This window comes from Rana temporaria, chromosome 3, assembly GCF_905171775.1.
Source record: "Rana temporaria chromosome 3, aRanTem1.1, whole genome shotgun sequence".
Classification (NCBI taxonomy): domain Eukaryota; kingdom Metazoa; phylum Chordata; class Amphibia; order Anura; family Ranidae; genus Rana; species Rana temporaria.
The window spans coordinates 227,094,351-227,112,170 of record NC_053491.1 but is presented as its reverse complement, the minus strand read 5'-3'; the positions used below and the strand labels follow the sequence as shown (position 1 = coordinate 227,112,170).

The window sequence follows — 17,820 nt, the reverse complement described above, 5'->3', positions numbered from 1 at the left end:
ATTCAGGTAAGCTTTAACCACTTGCCGACCGGCCACCGCCGTTATACGTCGACAAGTTGGCTCGGCTGGGCGAGAGCACGTAATATGACGTCCTCTCTCCCAGCCGCCACTAGGGGGCGCGCGCGCCCCCGACTCCCGTGCGTGTGCCCGGCGGGCGCGATCGCCGCCGGGCACACGCGATCGCTCGGTACAGAGCGGGGACCGGGAGCTGTGTGTGTAAACACACAGCTCCCTGTCCTGTCAGCAGGGGAAATGCTGATCTTCGGTTCATAAAATGTATGAACCGAGGATCAGTGTTTCCCCTAGTGAGACCACCCCCCCCCCCACAGTAAGAACACACCCAGGCATACTTAACCCCTTCCCCGCACCCTAGTGTTAACCCCTTCACTGCCAGTGGCATTTTTATAGTAATCCAATGCATTTTTATAGCACTGATCGCTATAAAAATGCCAATGGTCCCAAAAATGTGTCAAAAGTGTCCGAAGTGTCCGCCATAATGTCGCAGTACCGAAAAAAAAATCGCTGATCGCCGCCATTACTAGTAAAAAAAAATAATAAAAATGACATAAAAATACCCCCTATTTTGTAAACGCTATAACTTTTGCGCAAACCAATCAATAAACGCTTATTGCGATTTTTTTTTGCGAAAAATATGTAGAAGAAAACGTATCGGCCTAAACTGAGGAAAAAAAATGTTTTTTTATATATTTTTGGGGGATATTTATTATAGCAAAATGTAAAAAATATTCATTTTTTTCAAAATTGTCGCTTTATTTTTGTTTATAGCGCAAAAACTAAAAACCGCAGAGGTGATCAAATACCACCAAAAGAAAGCTCTATTTGTGGGAAAAAAAGGACGCCAATTTTGTTTGGGAGCCACGTCGCACGACCGCGCAATTGTCTGTTAAAGCGACGCAGTCCCGAATCGCAAAAAGTACTCTGGTCTTTGGGCAGCAATATGGTCCGGGGGGTAAGTGGTTAAGTGCACACAGTGCAAAGGACACTAAATCAAAATACTGCAGGTCCCTGCCTGTATTTGTATAAGAACACCAGCAATTGTATTCAGGTAAGCTTTAGGTGCACACTGTGCAAAGGACACTAAATCAAAATACTGCACGACCCTGTCTGTATTTGTATGAGAACACCAGCAATTGTATTCAGGTAAGCTTTAGGTGCACACTGTGCAAAGGACACAGTACACTAAGTCAAAATACTGCAGCTAGCACAATCACCTGCCTGCCTGTCAGTATATTAGGAAGAGAATACAGGAACAGATCTAGCTAAACTGAATACAGTGTATATCCTCTACACACTGTAACTGAAGCTAACTGACTCCCCTGCCTGCTCTATCTAACTCAAATTAAATGACACTGGGGTAGATTCAGGTAGCAATTACGCCTGCGTATCCATAGATACGCAGCGTAATTGCTAATTTGCGCCGGCGTATCGACTTTTCTGTATTCAGAAAGCTTGATACGCCGACTGTAGCCTAAGATATGACTGGCATAAGGCTCTTATGCCGTCGTATCGTAGGCTGCATTCTTACGCTGGCCGCTAGGTGGCATTCTCGTAGTGGTCAGCGTAGAGTATGCAAATTGCATACTCACGCCGATTCACAACCGTACGCGCGCCCGGCGTTTGAATTTTACATCGTTTGCGTTCGTCGGTTTCTGCGTAAGGCTGCTCCTGCTATTAGCAGGCGCAGCCAATGCTAAGTATACCCGTCGTTCCCGCATCGCGATTTTTGAAAATTACGTTGTTTGCGTAAGTGAATCGTGAATGGCACTGGACGCCATTTACGTTCACGTTGAAGCAAATGACGTCCTTGCGACGTCATTTACCGCAATGCACATCGGGAAAGTCTGTACTAATGGAAGGGGTCTGTACTAATGCAAAGGGGGTCTGTACTAATGAAAAGGGGGTCTGTACTAATGAAAAGGGGGTCTGTACTGTTAAATCCAATTTGGGGGTCTTAATTAAGACGATCAGATAAGATGGTAGATAAGATAATAAGGTGCTTTAATTAAGACATTGCAATGGAGAAAGACAACACAGATCTCGGCTACTATAAGCGAGTAAAAGTGAAAGTGTTTCTGAGCTTAAAACTGCGGGATATACAATTTATACGTATGAATATTCATAAGCTATGGGTATGTATCAACTGTATTCTAGGCGTGATAAAGGTGTGATCGTATAGTTTTAGTCCAATCAAAGTCCATTTCTTCTTTATAGCATGGGAACAGTTAAATGGGGGGTTACATCACGTGACTGGCAGAAAAACCTTCCCCAAGAGTCTCTGGTCAGTTCAAACTGGTTTAGTAGAAAAGTCTATTTTCAACTGGTCTTATCAGTGTTCTGTCTGATTCCCAAGGACAAAACGAAGAAGCTGTGAACATCTGTGAAAAAGCAAACAAAAGTGCATTATCAATCCTTAAAGTGAACGTCTATATTATATATCTATATCTATATTATCAGACCCCTATATTATACTCATTTCCCTCCTCTTGACCCCCATGGTGGGGTCACTACCATATCTTCTCTACCTAGTATGACACCAAAGGGTCCACAGTACTACTTCACATCTATGTGGAGTAAAGCTCTTCTTAGGGTGTATGTGGATACATATCTTTACTCATTCGTATCACCCATCTTGGCATCATACAAATTTGCTAATCTGACAATCTGATAACACTCTATTTCTTCCTTGGGGGGTCATCTCCCTCAGATCTAACTGTCATTGTATTTCACATTTAGCGCACCTGAAAAAAAACAAATAAACAAGCAATCCTCTAACGATAATTCCTATGAGGACAAAAACATATCTGTTGAAGCCATGAGAATTTACCATATCTAAACAGTGTCATCTGAGTTTTTCATATTTCCTATCATAATGTCACATTGTATACCTCTTTTCCCTACTAAACAAGGAGGTATTCAAAAAGGCCTCAAGTTATATTTAGCATAAATATATGTAATGTATTTTCACAATAATACAACATTTGTGATATTCTTGACATACTAGTTTGGGCAGCCTTGTATTGCTTAAACTCAAAATGAAAGTAAACGAGTACTAGGTGTGTGCCCTTTTTTTTTTCTTCAACTGTCTGGCCTATGTGAACATATCTAGCAATTACTCAAATGGCTCCTTATGCCTGTCAGCATGTGTAATTTGTACAGGTGATTTTCCTCTATAGCCTTGACTAAGATCAAGCAAAGGCATAACAGTAGTTTACTCATCTTTTGAAATTAGCTGTACTTTCTTGCAATGGCTTGCATGTATCCACATCACTTTACAGCTGTAGCAGTTGTCAGGAACACTTGGTAGGGTCCTTCAAACTTTGGTCTCAAAGGTACTTTCACATGTTCTTTTAATAGGACCCAATCATCTGGCTGTAAATCATGTGTTCCAATTTCTTGATCTAGAATTGAATCAAAAACAACTTGTGCATCGCAGTTAGTTGCTTGTATTAGACAATTACATAACAAAACAAAATCATTATACATTACAGCAGTCTGATGTGGAAAATACAACCCTGTCTTAGGTGGGCCCCCAAATAAAATCTCATTAGGGCTCAAATTTTCTGACCTATAAGTAGGGGTAATCCTGATGTTGTAAAGAACCAAAGGCAACAATTCTGGTCATTGTTTCCTTACTGACCTGTCTTTCCTTTCCCTGCATTATTTGGCTAGCCTGTCTTTAATGATTCCTATATTTTTCTACCTTTCCTGAACTCTGAGGATTATAGAGACATGAAAGGCCTGCTCAATTGCCAAGTCCCTGCATGTAATTTGCATCATCTGTCCAGTGAAATGTGTTCCTCTGTCATTCTCTAGGATTTCAGGGACTTCAAGCGGCATATTACTTCAGAAAGGAGTTTCCTTGCTGTTGTCTTGGCATTTGCTTTAGCCACCAGTCAGGCTTCTATTCAGCTTGAAAACATGTCTACGCACAACAAAACATATTGATATTGGCCTGATTTGGGCAATTAGATTTAATTAATCTGAAGTCTTTGGAAAAGGAATAGTGACTCGGCCAAATGTCTTTGTGTTACTCTGGCTGGTTTTCCTGGGTTATTTTTAGCACAGATAATGCATCCCTCAACAAAGTCTTGATATGCATTTCTGGAGTAGTGACTAAACCATCCAGGCTTGCATATGCTTCTCTCCATTGCCTTAGGGCATACATAACTCAGTCCATGAGCTAGTGGCATAATCATCTTCTCCGTTTGAGACGGGACACATATTCCTTTTTCCTTGCACAAGTCCATCTTGATCCTTCTTTGTTCCGTCCCTTTACATGATTTTATTCCAATCGTCAGGTGCAGATTCTTGCAATTTCTTAATCAGTTCCTTTACTTTCAGTATTTGTTCTTTTCTTTTCCTTCAATCTGTTACGGCTTCTTCTTATTCCGTTGCAAAATCATTGATTAGGGTCACGATTGCTTCCATTGGTGTTTCGCAAGTCTTCCTGACAGTATGATCAGACAACTGTTTCCTTTTTGTTCCATGGGTTGTCCTTCAGTATGTACGTTGACCTTTGGGGTGGCTACTTTCTTTGGGAGGGTGACTGGTTCAAAAAGTTCTTGAACATATTTTCAGTTTTGAATTGGTTCTCTTGCAGCAGTTGTGAGTCTTATGTTCTTCCTTGTGGGTCCATAATCATGGATTACTTTGACAGCATGCTTGCTATCAGTGTAGATGTTGGCTGTTTGATCCTTTGCAGTCTCACTGGCTATTGTGAGTGCTACCACTTTGGCAACCTGCGCTGAAAGTGATGAAGGGAGTAGTTGGATCTCAATCACTTCCTCCAATGTTGTCACCGCATATTCCATTCTTGGGACTCCATCTTTTGTACAGGCATGTACCGTCCACAAACAGGATCAGATAGATGAGGATTTTCAAGAGTAGTGTCCTTTACTGGGGAAATTTGCTGCATTTCTTCTTCCATAAGTTTTAAGCAGATCTGGTCACCCTCCTCTTTGAGGTCTTCTTCTCTCTCTAGGAAAAATCTGGCAAGCTTGATTGTAGTACATCTTTTCACTTCCATTTCTCCAAATTCAAGCAGTATTGCTTCATAACATTCATTCCAAAGCATGTCTTCTCTTTTGTACAGCACCACTGTCACAGGTTGCAGCTGCAGTTTTCTTTTTGTGTTCTTCCCACAGCATGGATCTTGGTGCATCCACCAACCAGATCTATTTTATACATGGCTTCGAAGGGGTTGCAGTCAACAGGGCAGGATGAAGAGGTTTTACACCATTTAAGAATGCAGGATACAGAAAACGTGACAACAATCTTCTGGAAAGTCAACCTTCAGAGAAAGACTGTTCAGACAAATTGGACACCTCTTAGTTGAACTTAATGTTAAAGTACTGGCACCAGTCCCATCTTTGCCTTCATCACCATCTTTTTCTTCATGTTGCTTGTCTTTCAGATGAGCATAAACGCTTGCTCCTCATCCTTCCCACTAAACCTAAAAATGTCATTTATCTCAGCAGGATCAGAAATGAATCCAACCATAAAATCACCATCCAAACAAAGGCTATCGTAGCTTTGATTCCTCAACTGCAATTCTGTTATTCCATCATAACGTTAGTTGAAGTGGAAAGCGTAATGTTACAAACATTCTTTACCATCCGTCTCAGAGATGCACAAATTAACTTCTGTGTGCTCAGAATGTTCATGCTGCTTTACTATTCATTCATCATCTCTCTCTTTCTTCTGCTTATGTCTGTCAGGCAATCTGCATTTTCTGGCCAATCCTGCCACAATTCTAGCATTTCCTGGTTTCTTTTTGAGAAACGGCTCCTTGACCATCATATTGGGCTACAAAAGCATTCAGCCTTTTCTCTTTTCTCACATCCAGCAATCCTCAATAATTCTACAACATTCTGTGCACTTTCTTCATAATGCAATTCACTTTAATGTTCCTTTAAACCTTTTCCGCTTATAAATAAACTTGCCTTTCTCCACTTTCTTGTTTCTTGAAAACATTTAAATAATTATAATAATCATGGCTACCTTTTCTTTCTTTTTTTTAAAAATGAATCCAAGAGTTACATAACACAAACTAACTATTTTAACTAGGATTTCACGTTGCCACATAATTAAACATTTCTTAGATATTCGGAACTATCTGGCTCTATTACACAGGAATTTGAAGGGGGGAGTGTGATGGACTTTTTACCTATATGCTTCAGGTTAATCCTCCCTGCTTGTTTAAGGCTGTTAATTGTAGTTACTCTTCTGCAGCTAGCCCTGTTTCAAATGTTAATTGTTTTAGCCCTGTGTTTACTGGTTACTGTGATTAGATAAGTGGCTTGTGTTAATTATGCTGATTGCTTCATTGTGATAATTATCTCTCTATATGCGGTGCCGACTCGGCTAGCTACTGAGTAGTTCAAAGAAATATCTTTATTTCAAAGGAGCTGTATTGAAGACCCCCCACTGTGTGAGGGGGGGCGGAGATTTGTCATTGTAACAGTTGTAACCACATATAAGCTCTGGTTTCTTAACATTAAAGTCTGTCTTGTTCAAGCAGTAAGCTGGTCTCATGTGTGGCTTTCTGGGCGACTCCAGGGATATCCCTCCTCGTGGAATATTGGGGTGATTTTCGTTATGGGAAGAAGGGAACGTTGACGGGGATATCATACCGATACCGTCACAATTGGTTGGTAGCAGCGGGATCTTCCCTTCTATTCCCCTTCACACCCGGATTCCAAGCAGACACTGGAAGAACTACTGGAAGTTCGTGGAAGGATCGCTAGCAACAAAACCAAGCGGGTCATCATAGCAGAATTAATGGAGCTAGACCAGGAGAACGGGATTGCAGCAACGCCAGCAGTACAAGAGATGGAGACACCAGTGATTCAGGAGGAGTCACCAACCAACAAGCTAATGAGAGAGAAGCTAGCGTGGTTCGGCCCGAACCCAACGCCAGATGTGGTTCTGAAAGTGATGGACCTGTTAGCGGAGGAGGCCAAACAAATAAGGGACGCAGAGCTACAGTTAAAACTGGCAGCAGTCCAACAAGCAGCCGCACCTTCTACGAACAGTGAGTACAGCACAGCAGACGCAAGGAAGATTCCGTTTAGCGCTTTTAAAGCTTTTGATGAAAAGGACTGTGAAATTGATAACTACCTGGCGGATTTTGAGCGACAATGTAACCTGCACCGAATAGCTAGAAGAGAGTGGGTTGCAATATTGTCAGGCAAACTGTCAGGCAAAGCTTCTGATGCTTTCCGGACCGTGCCAGATCAGGATATCCATAGCTACGCCCGGGTTAAAGAAGTGCTCCTGGCTCGCTATGCAGTAACCCCAGAGTCCCACCGACAGAAGTTCAGGGACTCACGCAAAACCACGAAAGACTCTTACGCAGAATGGGCATGCCAGCTGTCCCTGTCGGCCTCTAACTGGGTTAACAGCAGCCAGGCCACCACCGCAGAGGACATTTTGCAACTAATGCTCCTGGAGCAATTTTACAATCACATCCAGACGGACGTCAAGGATTGGGTGAGAGATCGCAGGCCCATGACTCTACCAGAGGCCGCGAAGTTGGCGGATGAATATGCGGATACTCGCAAGACAAACCAGGTCACACCACGGGTACAACCCCCACAACCAACGGCGCCCTCACACCCACCAGCCGCTAGATACCAACCGCCTAACAGACCGATGACATATAGCCCTCGCTACCCACGCCAGGAGGACAACGAACAACGCTGCTTCCGGTGCAAACAGTTGGGTCACTTCAAGCAGAATTGCCCCATGAATGACAACACCAGGTCAAATTGGTCTCAACCTGGGTACCGCCCACCAGCAGCAGCCCATTGTGTAGACTCGGCTTGGGATCCCCAGGAGCTGGGTCAGGAAGAACCATTGGGCACCCCTTACGAAGCCCTCATGGTACAATCTGTTATTACGGACAACAGGGAACACCATTGTCAGCTGGTCATGGGCGACAGCCATGAGCCGGAGGGGCCTTGGAGGGAGCTGGGCAGAAAGAGGCACCGCCAGCTAACCTCCAAGAAGAAGAGGTCCTGGAAGTCATATAACCAGCGGACCTGGGAGGAGAAGAAGCGACTGGAGGAGAGGGAGTCACAGCGGGCATCCCAGATGCGGGCCGAGATGTTCGCCAAGGGCCCACCGGTGGCCCCTTACACCCCCACCCAGTTCCTGATGATGAAGGACCACGTGGAGAGCCTGCAGGACATGAGCAAGCAGGATCTGATCCGTGAGTACATGGAGCTGGAGGAGTGCATAAGCCGCATGGAGGAGGAGAACAACCACCTGAAGTCACAGCGGGCTGACCCCCCCAGGCTCCATGAACTGGAGATGGAGCTGGAGAAGCTCAAAGAGGAGAACCGGCGGCTGCGGAGGGAGCAGGGGGTGGCTGACCTTATGGGGCTCTGAGTCCCCTCCCCCCCCCCCCCCCGGACTCTGAGCACCAGTGCTACAGCACTTCAACAAATATAACTTTTTCTTTTTATGAATCTCCTGTGATTGTCACTTCAGAGCCATAACCTGCCCCTCCCATAGCGGGACACCTAGATGGCGGCGCACAGACCCATTCGCCATCTTCACACTGACTTCTGGTGACTCTGCAGATCGCACAAAGACTTGGGGACTGACCGGCGTGTGATCTGACGACCCGGTGGCATACCTGAGTCGGGAGCAGTTGTCAAGGGAGGTCAGTCATGCCAAACGGAGTTAACCTCGGACTAAAAGCTCTGAACCCGTCAACCCTACTGGACCAGGGAAGGTCCAACCGGGTTTGCCGGAGCAGGGAGAAGAAGGGGGGCCATTGTGATGGACTTTTTACCTATATGCTTCAGGTTAATCCTCCCTGCTTGTTTAAGGCTGTTAATTGTAGTTACTCTTCTGCAGCTAGCCCTGTTTCAAATGTTAATTGTTTTAGCCCTGTGTTTACTGGTTACTGTGATTAGATAAGTGGCTTGTGTTAATTATGCTGATTGCTTCATTGTGATAATTATCTCTCTATATGCGGTGCCGACTCGGCTAGCTACTGAGTAGTTCAAAGAAATATCTTTATTTCAAAGGAGCTGTATTGAAGACCCCCCACTGTGTGAGGGGGGGCGGAGATTTGTCATTGTAACAGTTGTAACCACATATAAGCTCTGGTTTCTTAACATTAAAGTCTGTCTTGTTCAAGCAGTAAGCTGGTCTCATGTGTGGCTTTCTGGGCGACTCCAGGGATATCCCTCCTCGTGGAATATTGGGGTGATTTTCGTTATGGGAAGAAGGGAACGTTGACGGGGATATCATACCGATACCGTCACAGGGAGCATCTCACTCTTTTCTTCACACACTAACCCAAGCACAAAGGAGGGGGGAGGAAACTAAAAAAAGCAACAGGCTGGTCTCATCATTATCTTACAATCATCCAAAAGTAGCATTGATTTTCTGCTTCTCAAACATTTATATAACAATGGCATTGCCTGGTCTAATTCTCTAACTTTGACAGGCTCATAATTAGTTCGTTTTATCATGTTGCATACTTTCAAAAATACACATTGTACATTTTTAATTACCTTATTCAACGCTGTCATAAAAATGAACATACACAGATACCCAATTTGATCATAACTCCTGCAGGTACAAGATCAGCTCTGTTTTGGTCCAGCCTATAATAGTCTTGGTGTCACCTTAACCACTGTCCACATCTGTCTGTCATGTCAGTCATAGGACTTACTTGTGCCACTTCTACCTTTCCCGGTTTGAAAGGTCCATGGGAGCACCGTACTCCCAATCTAGAGAACTCACTCTCGAGTCTCTACTTAAAAATGTATGGGTCGTCACCCAAAATTTCTCCTGGGCTACACACAGTAGCCATCAAATGGCACTTCTTTTACACTTGGCCACACAGGCCTTACTCGCCACACAGGCTCACTACTACAGTCCTCTGGTCAGACCTTTTCACAAGTCTCATAAAACTATTGACACCCCAAGCATATAAACAAAAACATTAGCGATCCACCAACAATGATTACTATAGACTCTATTATTTCTGCAACAAGTGAAGTAGAGGAGTTATTTGGGTCAAACTGTGTAGCATTTACATTACTCTGGTTTGCATCAATTTTATCTCACCATCTCATCAAAGAAAAACAAACACATCAGACGTCAGCCAATAGACTTCAGACACCGACTGGTACTTGCCGTGGTGGGCAGAAAGAGTAAGAATAAAGGTTTTCTTACCGTGGCCACTGGTTCTGCCCACCATGGGTTTCCCGTCTCTTTGGTCGGAAGTCCAACGGAACTGAATCCGAGTCACAGGCACCAGCTGTTAAATCCAATTTGGGGGTCTTAATTAAGACGATCAGATAAGATGGTAGATAAGATAATAAGGTGCTTTAATTAAGACATTGCAATGGAGAAAGACAACACAGATCTCGGCTACTATAAGCGAGTAAAAGCGAAAGTGTTTCTGAGCTTAAAACTGCGGGATATACAATTTATACGTATGAATATTCATAAGCTATGGGTATGTATCAACTGTATTCTAGGCGTGATAAAGGTGTGATCGTATAGTTTTAGTCCAATCAAAGTCCATTTCTTCTTTATAGCATGGGAACAGTTAAATGGGGGGTTACATCACGTGACTGGCAGAAAAACCTTCCCCAAGAGTCTCTGGTCAGTTCAAACTGGTTTAGTAGAAAAGTCTATTTTCAACTGGTCTTATCAGTCTTCTGTCTGATTCCCAAGGACAAAACGAAGAAGCTGTGAACATCTGTGAAAAAGCAAACAAAAGTGCATTATCAATCCTTAAAGTGAACGTCTATATTATATATCTATATCTATATTATCAGACCCCTATATTATACTCAGTACTAATGCAAAGGGGGTCTGTACTAATGGAAGGGGTCTGTACTAATGCAAAGGGGGTCTGTACTAATGGAAGGGGTCTGTACTAATGCAAAGGGGGTCTGTACTAATGGAAGGGGGGGTCTGCACTAATGGAAGGGGGTCTGTACTAATGGAGGGGTGGTTTGTGGGGGGTCTGTATTAATGGGGGCTCTGTACTAATAGAGGGGGTGGTTTGTCCTGAGGGGGGTCTGTACTAATGGAGGGGGGAGGTTTTTCCTGAGGGGGATCTGTACTAATGGAGGGGGGTCTGTCCTGAGGGAGGGGTTTATATTTAGTGGGGAGTCTGCACTGACGGAGGGGGGGTCTGTACTAAGGGGCAACTATAGTTGGTGGAGCGGGTTGACATCAACCCTAGTGACGCCACTGAAGCCGCGTGGTCTTCTTTCCCCCCTCCCTCGCCCTCTCCTCGCACTGCTGTACTAGTAAGCAGCGCTTGCCAGCACAGCCGCCTACTATGTTTCTTCCCCCGCCTTCATATTGGCCAGGGAAGAAATAGAATAAAAAAAGAAGAGGATTGTGGGACATATAGTCCTGAGGACTGGCAGCCCCACTGTAACACGGAAACGGCAGCCCACACAGCATGCACAGCTGAATGGTAGAGAGAGCCAGGAGCCCTGGAAAGCTTTCAGGGAAGTGCACCCAGGACTCCAGAGGCAGAGGACAGTGCTGAGAGAACACCATCAGAGAGAGAACCCCGCTGCCCTGCGCCACCAGAGGGAAAGCAACACAGCCTGGTGCCATCCCTGACGGAGAAAGGAATGGAGTCATTGCCAAAATACAGACCTGGACTCTACTCAGCGGAGTATCCATGGGCAATTCAGAGTGAGCCGACTCCTGATCAGAGGAACCGTTGTTGCTGTATCGCTGGGTCAGGTGAGAGGGGCGATCTGCCATTATCTACTGTAGTATGTCTGCAGTCTCTGACCATCTCCTGTAATATGTCTGCACTCTCTGACCATCTCCTGTATTATATCTGCAGTCTCTGACCATCTCCTGTATCATGTCTGCAGTCTCTGACCATCTCCTGTGCCATGTCGGCACTCTCTGACCATCTCCTGTATTTTATCTGCACTCTCTGACCATCTCCTGTATTATATCTGCAGTCTCTGACCATCTCCTGTGCCATGTCTGCAATTTTTGACCATCTCCTGTGCCTGTCTGCAGTCTCTGACCGTCTCTTGTATCATGTCTGCAGTCTCTAACCTTCTCCTGTAGTCTGGGGGCACTTTCTAACAGACTCTCTAAGATAAGCCCTCTTTGTGTGCATTAGAGAAGTTCCCCTCCAGGTCTCATTAGTGTACGCTCTTCCTGTATTTTCGTTATTGTTAAAAGATCATGGGAGGATCCCAGGGTAACAAATACTTCTTAGGGGAGCATCTCTGTGTTTGAGTTGTTGTCATAGAAACATGTTAAAAGGGGAGGAGTTGGTAAGATGACCACGCCCATGTGGAGGCGCCAGAAATATTTCTGCACCCAGGTGTCTGTGACCCTAGGATCGGTCCTGGTGTCTTTATCCTATGATATGTCAAGTACCATGGCGTCAATATGTGTTTTGCTGTCGTGGGTTGTGAAGAAATAATATATTCTATATTTACTGGCAAAAATGTAAGGTTTGATTAGGCCTCAAAAAAACAGATGAACCATGATCTCACAATCAGTGGGCTGTTGCTCTTTTGGAAAGCTGTCAGAGAAACAGAGAAACAATTACTTTGGGAACAATGACGGATCTCTTCACAAAACAAAAAGATATTGACCTGGCTTTTAATGAATAAACAAAAGGGACAAATACAGCCATTGAGACAAAAAGTTCTACAGACTGCGATTATATAGAACAGGGGTGCCCAACCTTTTCAAGAGCGCACGGAAGACAGATCTGTGTCCGCTCTGTATATGCAGAGCGGACACAAACACAGCCCACTCTACTCTGTAAGCCCTCCTATCCGATCAAACCAGATGGAAGAGGACAGATCCCCTTCTGTTTTTTTTTTTGGTGGATCGGATTGGAGGTAGGTGGGTGCAAATGGACACAAGTTTGTTTACATCTGCCACTCCATAGAGATGAATGGAGGGTCCGCGTGGGTTCAGCCGATCATGTGAAAGGGGCCTAAGGCTGCTTTCACACTGATGTGCAGCAGTTTTCCTGTACTGCGGGTGCAGCACAGTGCACCTGTGGCTTTCCTGCAGGTTAGCTGTAGTGTTGCTCACGAATATTCGCATTGCGAATATTCGACTCGAATATAGCATATTCGAGAAATCGCGCTATATTTCGAAATTCGCGGTGAATATTCGCAATTCCGAATATTCGATTTTTTACAATTTTTTTTTTAAAACAGATCACATCCTAGATATCTCCATCGACGTCTAAAAGCATTGCTGGTATCATTAGAGACCCTGGGCTGAGTAGCTGATGCGTTCATTGAATTTTCCAGAAAGATCGCAATGCGATTATTCGGCAAACGCAATATCGCGCGATTACTTTCCTCGCCCCGATCTTCCGCATCAGAGCGATTTTTACAGTTTCATTTTTAAAACAGATCACATCCTAGTGATCTCCATAGACGTCTAAAAGCATTGCTGGTATGATTAGAGCCATTGGGCCGATTAGCTGAAGCGATCATTTTATATTGCCGAATATTCGCAATGCGAATATTCGGCAATAGGAATATTGCGCGATTATTTGCTCCGCCCTTTTGCATCAGAGCCAATCAGAGTTCTCCTTCCACACTCGTCAGAGGTTAGCAACCAATAGGAACCTGCCTGCATGGACATTATATAAGCTCACTCCCAGCACCATTTCATTGCAGATTCAGAAGCTGGCTATAGAGTGTGGAGGCTGTTTCTGTGTTCCTGTTTTCCTGTGTCTTTGTTCCTGATTGATTTAGATCATCACCAGCATTGCTATTTAGTGATTCCAGTGGATCTTTTCCAGTATATCAACTGCTTTTTTCAAAGCAATAGACCCAAGAGCTTTTTTCAAAGCTACGTTTTGTGCTGTTTTGTGCTGTTTTGTTCATTTGTGTTACTGTTTGATCCTGCAATCCTCGCTGTTCAGTGATATTTGCTAGAGATTTCAGAACACATTTTGCTGAGCTTTCTAAAAGAGCTTTTCTAAAAGCTAAGTTTTGTTCATCTTGTGTTACTGTTAGATCTTGCAGGTTCGCTGTTCAGTGATATTTGCTAGGCATTCTCAGTTCACATTTTGTTTAGTTTTTCCTAAAGAGCTTTTCTAAAAGCTAAGTTTTGTGTTCAGTTTAGTTAAATTTTGTGTAGTAAGTGTACACACTGTTAGTGTACATTTATTTCATCTAGCTTAGCTTAGTGTGTGTTTAGTGTCTGTGTTTTGTGTTTAAAAAAAAAAAAAAAAAAAAGTTAGTGTTTGTTTAGTGCTTTTTTTTTTCTTTAATTTTGTAGTCCTTGTCTGGTGTACTACTTTTCTTATAGTTTAGTAGCTGTCTGTGTACGTCTTTGTCTGCGTGCCTGTCTTGTAAAAAATACACAAAAACACATTTTGTTCACATTTTCCCCCCCCAATAAAGTTTACCCCCCCCACACACATATCAGCAATAATGAGCGGCATCCGTGGCCGTGGCAGCAGGGGTAGGGGAGTTACTCCCAGTGCTGGATCGCTGCCAGCACGGGGTACCTCTCGTGCCCCTACTAGTGGTAGAGGATCGGGTGCAAGGGGAGTACGCCTGATCCGGGAGTTCTTCCCATCGGGCAGCCGCCCGATATTGCCATCTCAGGCTCAAGTAGTGGTGGACTACATGGGGCACAGCAGTGCCACTGAGTCGTCGGTCCCGACTCACAGTAGTACCACCATTACACCGGTGCCTGTAGTACCCCCCCCCCAGCCCCCAAGAGTCCAGCATCTTACTGTTCGACAGCGACAGTGAGAGGGATCTCTTGGGGGAGGCCATGCATCAGGCAGACCTCCAGCTCTGTCCTGATGGTCAGGACCTTTTTGAAGGGATGGATGAGGAGGATGGGATACCTGCTGGCAGTATCCCAGAGACATCCCTTCAAACTGGTGCTGCTGTTTTGGTGCAGGAAACAGCAGCACCTAGTCAGACCCAGGCGTGGGTGAGGGGACAGCGGAGCCAGGCTAGAGGCTCCATGTCAGGTGGTTCCCTCAGACCAACACATTTCAGCCCTTGGTCTGACATCTCTGGGGGCGAAGAGGGTGACCCATCATGGTTGCCATCTGATGCGTCGGCTCACTACGTCAGTGACGACGGGGAAGGTAGGCACCCTGGTGAAACGGTGCGCCAGGTCACCACCAGGGAGACCATCGTCAGGGTCTCCACTGGTGATGGCAGCAGGAGGTGTCAGGAGGAGGAGCAGCAGCAGCAGCAGCAGCAGCAGGCAGCTCCACCTGTGCGCACCGAGTCCCAGCAGGTGCAAGTAAGCGTCGCCCCATCTGACAGGGGGGCGGTGCTGAAGTCACCTGTCTGGAATTACTTTACCCTGGTGGCAGACAACCCTACCGTGGCCATCTGCCGGATTTGTAAAGTGAGGGTGAAGAGAGGGAAGTGTTTGGCTCGGGTGGGTACCACAGCCCTGAACCAGCACCTGAGGATAAACCACTGGGCGGTGTATGACGAGATGAAGCGTGGTGGTGGTAGCAGCGCCACCACCACAAGTGAGCAGGGTACAGCAGCCCCTGCCACATCTTCATCTCTTTCCAGCAGGTCATGCCCCCCCGCTCCCTCTAGTAGAGGTACTGGTACCGGCAGCCAGACCTCTACTTCCACAGCACCCTCCACGTCTGTGTCCCGCACTGCCGTCCGGCGCCAGGCGTCGATTTCAGACGCCTTTGACCGCACCACTCCCTTCCCCCCTGGAGACCGACGTGTGCGTTCCCTCAATGGGCTCCTGGCAAGGGTTATTGCCCAACATCTGCTGCCCTTCAACATAGTTGACAGCAACCCCTTCAGGCAGATGTTGGAGCAGGCCCAACCCCAATGGCGTGTCCCCAGCCGCCATTTCTTTGCCAGGACTGGTGTCCCTGCCCTACACCAGCACATTGTGCAGAATGTAACCCTGTCGCTGGATCACGCTGTCAGCGACAGGGTTCATCTGACAATGGATGGCTGGACCAGCAGGCATGGGCAGGGGCGCTACATCAGCTTCACGGCCCATTGGGTTTCCCTCCGAGGCGTCGGTGAGGGATCGGCGGCAACCGATCTTGTGGTGCCGCCCCGGGGTGTCCAGGGGAGAACTGCTGGTCTCCCTCAAGCCACTGTCTCCGCAGCTGCTGAGCCTCCCAGCAAGCGCCCCCGTAGCTACTCAAGTGTGGGGCACGTGCTCCAGCTTGTTAGTTTAGGGGACTGGAGACACACTGGAGAAGAAGTGCTGAAAGCACTTCAGGCTCAGGTCCAGAAGTGGCTGACACCCCGAAGGCTCCAGGCAGGTATGGTTGTCTGCGATAACGGCAGCAACCTACTCGCCGCCCTTAGTGCTGGCAGTCTGACCCACGTGCCCTGTCTGGCACATGTCCTCAACCTGGTGGTGCAGAAGTTCCTGCGCACTTATCCAGGGTTGAGTGACATTGTGGCAAAGGCGCGTAGGATTGCCAGCCACTTCAGGCGCTCCCCAACCGCTACCGCATCCCTGTCCAAGTTGCAGCGGAAGTACAATCTGCCCCTTCACAGGCTGATTGTGGACAGTGTGACACGGTGGAACTCCACCCTCCACATGCTGAAGAGGTTGTGGGAGCAGCAAAGGGCGGTGAGGGAGTACCTGATGGAACTAGGCACTGAGAGGGCTTCACCACAACTCCCTTTCATCGCCTGTGCGCAGTGGGGGCAGATAAACCAGGTCTGCCAAGTGTTGTCCTCCTTCGAGCAGGCGACCAAGATGGTCAGCAGTGAGCAAATCGGCCTCAATAGCGTGCTGCCAATAGTGTTCATGCTGGAGAGGACACTAGATCGCCTGCTCGAGGCTGGGGAGAGTGCCTTGGTGGAGCAGGAGGAGTCAGCAATGCTCCACCGAGACCAGGGCCAGGACGAGGAGGAGGAGGAGGAGGATGATGATGAAGAGGAGGAGGAGGTGGTTGCTGGTGTCGTCCCGGAGTCAGGGCCTGGTCAGGAGGGAGAGCCGGTGTTGGGGGCACCGATAGTCCGGGGGTTGGGCATGTCTGAGTTTGACCAGCAGCGCCTCAGGGATGAAGAGTCGCACCTCATTCACCTGGCCAGCATTGAGGAGTCACAGCGGGCTGTGCTCTTCCCCATGGCTGCCCACATGCTGAGATGCCTCAGGAGGGACCCCCGGGTTAAGACCATCAAGACGAGGGATGATTTCTGGATGGCCACCCTTTTGGATCCCAGGTGCAAGGGGAAACTGGAGCAGTTCATCCCAGCCAGCCGGAGGCAGCACCGGATGGAGGAACTGCAGGCAGCCATTGTCAGACGGTTGGAGCAGGCAACTCCCCGGCCTCCAGTTGTCCCCCCTCATCTCACCCAGCAGGTGGCTGCACCCAGCTGCAGCCGAGCAGGGGACCTAATGGAAGAGATGAGGATGTTCTTCCAAACCGAGCGACCCAGTACCAGCACCAGCAGCAGCAGCAGTCACCACCAGCGGCTGGCCCACATGGTGGCAGACTACATGGCGTCCGTCGGTGCTTCTGACAGTATGAGCACCGACGACCCCATGGAGTACTGGGTTGCCAGATTGGACACCTGCCGCGAGCTCGCTCAGTATGCGCTGGAGTTATTGTCTTGCCCCCCCTCCAGCGTACTATCTGAGCGGACATTCAGCGCGGCAGGTGGGGTGGTCACGGACAAGAGGACCCGTCTGTCCACAGACTCCGTGGACAGACTCACATTCATAAAGATGAATGAGTCCTGGATCGGCGGTGACTTTCTGGCACCCGTCGTCGGTTCAGGGCGCTGAAGGGTCCCTTGTCATGCATTCCCTGATAAAGCCCCGGACCTG

The 17,820-nt window shown here is 46.9% G+C and overlaps 1 long non-coding RNA gene across 1 annotated transcript; it reads right to left on the bottom strand.

Moving 5' to 3' along the window:
- Window positions 1–2,002: 2,002 nt before the first annotated feature.
- On the bottom strand, window positions 2,003–10,823 carry LOC120932185. Its single transcript, XR_005747928.1, has 2 exons — window positions 10,219–10,823; window positions 2,003–2,396 (listed from the first exon to the last, which is right to left on the bottom strand). It is a non-coding gene; the product is annotated as an uncharacterized LOC120932185 (long non-coding RNA).
- Window positions 10,824–17,820: the final 6,997 nt, after the last annotated feature.